This window comes from Lathyrus oleraceus, chromosome 5, assembly GCF_024323335.1.
Source record: "Lathyrus oleraceus cultivar Zhongwan6 chromosome 5, CAAS_Psat_ZW6_1.0, whole genome shotgun sequence".
Taxonomy (NCBI): Eukaryota; Viridiplantae; Streptophyta; class Magnoliopsida; order Fabales; family Fabaceae; genus Lathyrus; species Lathyrus oleraceus.
Genome location: NC_066583.1, coordinates 124643401 through 124649400, shown reverse-complemented (window position 1 = coordinate 124649400; position 6000 = coordinate 124643401).

The window sequence follows — 6000 nt, the reverse complement described above, 5'->3', positions numbered from 1 at the left end:
AACCTGGGCCTGATGTATGAGAAAACATCAGAGTATAGACTTTCGGGTTACTGTGATGCAAATTACGCAGGAGATAGATTGGAACGAAAGAGCACCTCTGGAAATTGTCAGCTCCTAGGAAACAATCTGATATCCTGGGCCAGTAAAAGACAGTCAACTATCGCTCTATCAACTACAGAAGCAGAATATATCTCAGCATCACTGTGCACAACTCAGATGCTCTGGATGAAGAATCAGCTAGAAGATCTACAAGTCTTCGAGAGTAACATTCCTATCTTTTGTGATAATACTGCTGCCATTTGTTTAAGTAAGAATCCCATTTTACACTCCAGAGCTAAGCACATTGAAATAAAACATCATTTTATCAGAGACTATGTTCAGAAAGGAATAGTAACATTGAAGTTCATTGATACAGATCATCAATGGGCAGATATATTTACTAAGCCTTTAGCTGAAGATAGATTTCTTTTTATCTTAGAAAATCTGAACATTCAAAATTGCCCTGAATAAATTGTGCCTCTGAAGATGTAAAATGAGACTCTGACATAAACAAATGAGCTTCTGCCTCTGACTCTGATACTTCTATCAAGTTAAGAAGATATCTGAGTTAGAAATCTCCAGGAACCAATCCCTTGGTATTCCTGAAGATCAGATACATCAAACCACGTGGAGCACGTAGCGTCTAACCTTGGAACTTCTAGACAGCTGTCCAGAAGAAATTCAAAGGGCAGACGTTTGAGATCTCCTTGAGCAGTGTGCATACTGTTGGGATTAGACATTCATTAATGAGCCATAATCATTTCTCCCTCTAAGCGTGCTAACTTGATTTTTGTGCTAACGTTGTTTTATGTGTCGTTTTGCATGCATTTTTGTTTAGGGTATTTAAACACTCCTCTCACACTTCACACACTTTTCACTCTCACTCACTTTCTCAAACCAGTTCTCTGAAGCATTTCTGCAAGCATTTCATCTTCATCTCGTTCTTCCTCAACAATGGATGCTCAACAACAATCAGTTTTCAACTATTCTCAACAAATGGAATCCAGCAACACAGCCCAAAACACAAGCATTCCCACTCCAATCGTTACAGGCGTAACCATCACTCCAGTATACAAGGAACCCCATGTTCTTGATCGTGAGCCTCATATCAACCTGGCAACTCCCTTTGATAAACTGGATGTGTTGTGTGAATCACTTGTGGATTTCAACAACATGAAGAGGAATGGAGTAGACCTAACTGAAGAACTCCGTCAACAAGGTTTGGAAAACTACTTTCAACGGCTCTATGGCCCTGTTTACCCAAACCTCATCAAAGAATTCTGGAGATTTGCTGACGCTGACGACCACTTCATAGTCTCCTATGTATTGGGGGTCAAGATAGTGATTACTGAAAAGTCAATTGCCTCATTACTGAACATGGAGAAAGTTGGAGGAAGAAGGATCTACGACATCAACCCTAGGTCAAGGAGCATTGCTCAGGAAATCAACCCCACTATCTTCAAACTCAACACATAAGGAAATCCATCAAAGAACAAAGAACTTCATCAGAACCTCCGGGTATGGCTCAAGATCATTCTGGGAACCATTCATCACCGCTCAGCATCAAACTCCTCTGACTACATCAATACAGATCAGAAGTGCATTCTGTATTGCATTCACAAGGGTTTGAAGCTCTGCCTCCCAGCACTACTCTTCAAATATCTCAGAGACTTTGTACGGGAGACCAGAAACAACATGAAACCCAGAGCCTACATCCCTCTGGGAAGACTTCTCTCTGACGTATTAATAGAAAATGGGCTCGTAGACCATCTGGAGAAGAACAAACTCATGGAAGATTTGGCAATAGATACTGGAAGGCCTCTGAACTCCAAAAATCTGAAGAGCATGGGAACTCTGAAGAAGATTCAAGTCAAACCTATGCTGGACACCTCTTGGGACGCTTTAAAAGATCAGAGGAAGCTGCCACATGGTCTCGCAAGGTTCTACAAGAATGAACCCAGAGAGGCAATCCTCCACTATCTCCAACGTCTGAAGGATGAAGGAGTAGACATCTCAGACTTCAGACTAGACGATATGCTAGATTCAGAATCAGACTTCGTTAAGTTCAAAAGAGGTCCATCTGAAAAGAAGTCTTCAAGAGCGAAGAAAGCAAGGCTAGGAGAACCTTCTGAATCAAGACCTTCAGCGCCTCTGCAAGAAACCTCTAGTAAGTCTGCCCCTACTATTCCCTCTGAACCACTGTTGGCTTCCTCTACTCCTCTCCCAACACCTATCTACACCTCCTCTGACACCCCACCTTCTACAACCAGAACCTCACAACCTCTACCCAAATTTAATCTCGCCCATACATCCCTACCTATATCCGAAGCTGAAAAACTCAATCAAACCACCTCTTCATCTTCAGCCCCAGAATCACCTCCCTACCTTATCTGCTCCTCTGACCCAGAACCTTCTGACCCCGCTTCTCCCACTCTAGCCCACCTCTATTCTCTAAACCATAACACACAACAACCACAACAACCTCCACCAGAACCTGAAGTAACTTCACCACCCCCAGAACAACCAACCAACACACCTTCTGAAGCTCAACCCTCTGACCTACAACCCTCTGACATCACCCCTCAAAACACTTCCGCTGAACCTGAACCTTTAACACTTAACCTAAGCCCTCCAACCTCTCCACCCCAAACATCTGAACCTGAACATTCCCTGCCTACCCTAGAGGAAGCCATAATGCTGTTCGCAGGGGCTTCGGTACAAAAGGTCAAGTCTCTGACCATTAACTCTGGCATCAGTGATGATCCTGACTCCGTAAGGACACACTGGAACAAAGTCATTGACTGGATGACCTCTGAGGCTTTCAAACTGAAGCACATCTCTGAGCAAGTCAGAAACGACCATCAGAGATGCTGAGGCAAGACTACAGGAGAGACTTGCCAGAGAAGCTGAAGAAGAAGCCAGAAGACAAGAAGAAGAGAGAGCTAGACAAGAAGAAATCCAAAGGGCAAGGGAAGTTGAAGCCAAAGCACTTGCCGATGCTGCTGCTGCTGCTGAAGTTGAAGCACAAGCTGCTGCTGAAGCTGAAGCGAAGGCCGCTGCTGAAGCACAGAATGCTCTGACTCAGGGGGAGTCCTCGACCGTTATCCCTCTGGTTCTCAAGACGCTTGAAGAAGTTCAGAAATACCAGAAGGAACTCCGTGCCAGAATGGATCAACAGGACTCAGTGAACGTCACTATCCAGAGCCTGCTGACTCAACTGCTTTAGAGAATGCCTCCTCCTCCCAACCCTTAGGCACTTAGAATCTTTTTTGCTTGTTGCCTTGCTTCCCTGTTTTCTTTTGTTTGTTTGTTTTTTTTTTTCTTGTCATTGTCTCTGTTGCTCTATTATCTGAATATAATGTTTTTTCTTGATTTTTTTAAAGTCTTTTTGATTCTGACAAAAAGGGGGAGAAATCATATAGCTCTGATGATGAAAAATTGCCTAATTCTTAAGCACTCTGCAGACATACTATTCATTAAAAATAAATTCATCTAACACTGGACTTAAGAAATTGCAGAAGGTATCAAGAAACCGCAACTCTTAGAAGCTCTGGTAAGAACTTCTGAACTCCCAAGTCTTTCTCAGGGGGAGCATTTTTCTATCTGATCTGATAAACTCTAATCTTTTCATATTTCATCTATCATCTGAGTTTGTTTTGTCATCATCAAAAAGGGGGAGATTGTAAGAACAAAAATTGTTCTACAACAGATTCCAGAATTTTGATGATAACAAAAGATGAAACCAAAAATGGCACCCTAACGAAAAGTTTCTAAGTGTGCAGGGTTCTAAGGAAAGAAGAAAGAGATCTGATGACATCATCAGATACAGAATCAAATCAGATACAAAATATCAAAAGATCAGAAGTATCTGAAGTAGAAACACGCTCTAGAAGATCTGAGTCCAAGCAAAAGCGGATCAGGATATCAGAAGCATATGAAGAAGAAGTGCTCTCTAGAAGATCTGACTCTGAAACTGGTATATCATTTCCAGAAGCTCTCAGCGTTATCCGAAGACATCATCAGAACTCTATGAGATCAACATCAGAAGCTCTGAATCCACATAGCAAGATTCCAAGATTCCCAGAGTCACGAAGACTTTGATAATGGATTTCCTAATGCATAAAGAGTAACATCAATTTCAAATTCAAATGGAAAGGAACTATATTTGGAAAGAAGTTATTCAGGGAGACAAAGTTGTTTTGGCAAGAAACAACAGGAGTTATGGCATTAATTCCTATTCAAGACAAATTATCTGCCATCAATTTCAAACGGTCCTTTCACTCCTATATAAAGGACAGCAAACAAACATTGAGGGGCGCGCAAGTACACACTGAAACATTCTCTCTCTCTCTCTCAATTTTTCACGAGCTTTTGCTCATACGTGAAACATTCTATTTGCTATTACCATTGTAATATTTTCTTTATCCTAGAAGCACTCTAGATTACAAACTTTGTTTTATCTAAGTTGTTTTAATTCCTCAAGTGACTCTGTGCAGTCTGTATACTTGAGGGGACTAAGAGATCCCTCTCTTAGGCGTTGGTTGTAAACTATCTTTCAAGATTAGTGGATTAAGTCCCTGTTAAAGGAGAAATCACCTTGGCCGGGTGGACTGGAGTAGCTTTGTGTTATAAGCGAACCAGTATAAATTCCTTGTGTGATTTTATTATGAAAAAGCGCTTATTTTCCAAAAACAATTCAAACCCCCCTTTCTTGTTTTTCTCACCTTCAGATCCCTTTGGCCCAAGATTTGAACCCTTTCATCCCTAGCCTCCATTAAAAGATAAAATTGAATATTTGACATGAAATCGAGTTTCAATTCCCCTTCTGTTTTGAGATTGAAATTCCAAGAATCTAAGTCTCTCATTGATCCTTTTTACTTCCGGCAAGCTTCTAGAGTCGAGCCAAGGCAAATTAAAAGTAAGATCAAGCTGAATTGAAGCTACCCGAAGGTGATTTTTCTCAAACTTCTCTTATTCGATCCTCCCTTATTTCTCAACTATTTTGCTTGATTATTGGTTGTCTGAAGTCCTACCAATGTAGGCAACAAAATTGAGTTGCTTTGAGATCAAATCGAAGCAACTTAGATCATGAACCTCAAATTTCAAATCCATATATCTTTCAATATACTTGGTATTGGATGAAATGGAGGTCAGATTCGAGCTCCTGAGTATTTTTCCTTTAAAATTGAAATTCTGGTATTAGATATGAGATGTCGAAGGTAATGTCACGACACTAATATCTGAGTAATGCAAACAGAATAAAGATAGAGAATAGTAATGCAAGAGACACAAGCAATTGTTAACCCAGTTCGGTCCAACTCACCTACATCTGGGGGCTACCAAGCCAGGAAGGAAATTCACTAAAATAGAATCAGTTCAAAGACTCTCCGTACACTTCAACAAGTTACAATCTTTCTCACCTAATCTTTACCCGTGCAATTTCTACCTAAGCACTCTTAGATATGAGAACCCACTCACTTCCCTACAATCACACCTGTGATTTTAAACAACAATCCCTTGAGAAAAGAAAACACTTTTCAATAACACACTCTTGATTTTACTTCACAGTTTCAATCAAGAAGACACACACTTGATCTTGCTTCACAGCTTTGATCATGTAGACACACACTCTTGCTTAACAGCTTTAGAGTGACAAATTACAACCACAAATCAGACCAATTCAATCATCAAAAGATGACTTGAATGGCTTACAAGTCTTACGACTAAACAAGACACAAACCCTAGCTCTCTCTCTCTGTATTTCGCTCAGTATTGGTTGTGTGTTCAATCAGGTTTTCCAAGTCCCTTTTTATAGAAGCTTTCAGCTTGGCTTGGACATCTTGAAAACCCTAAATCTATTTTCCAATTAAATCTTCTCATGACAGCTGGTTAGATCTCTTTGGAAAATAAGTAAATCAGGTTGTAATCCATGATTGAATGTGCATGCAAATCAGATCTTCA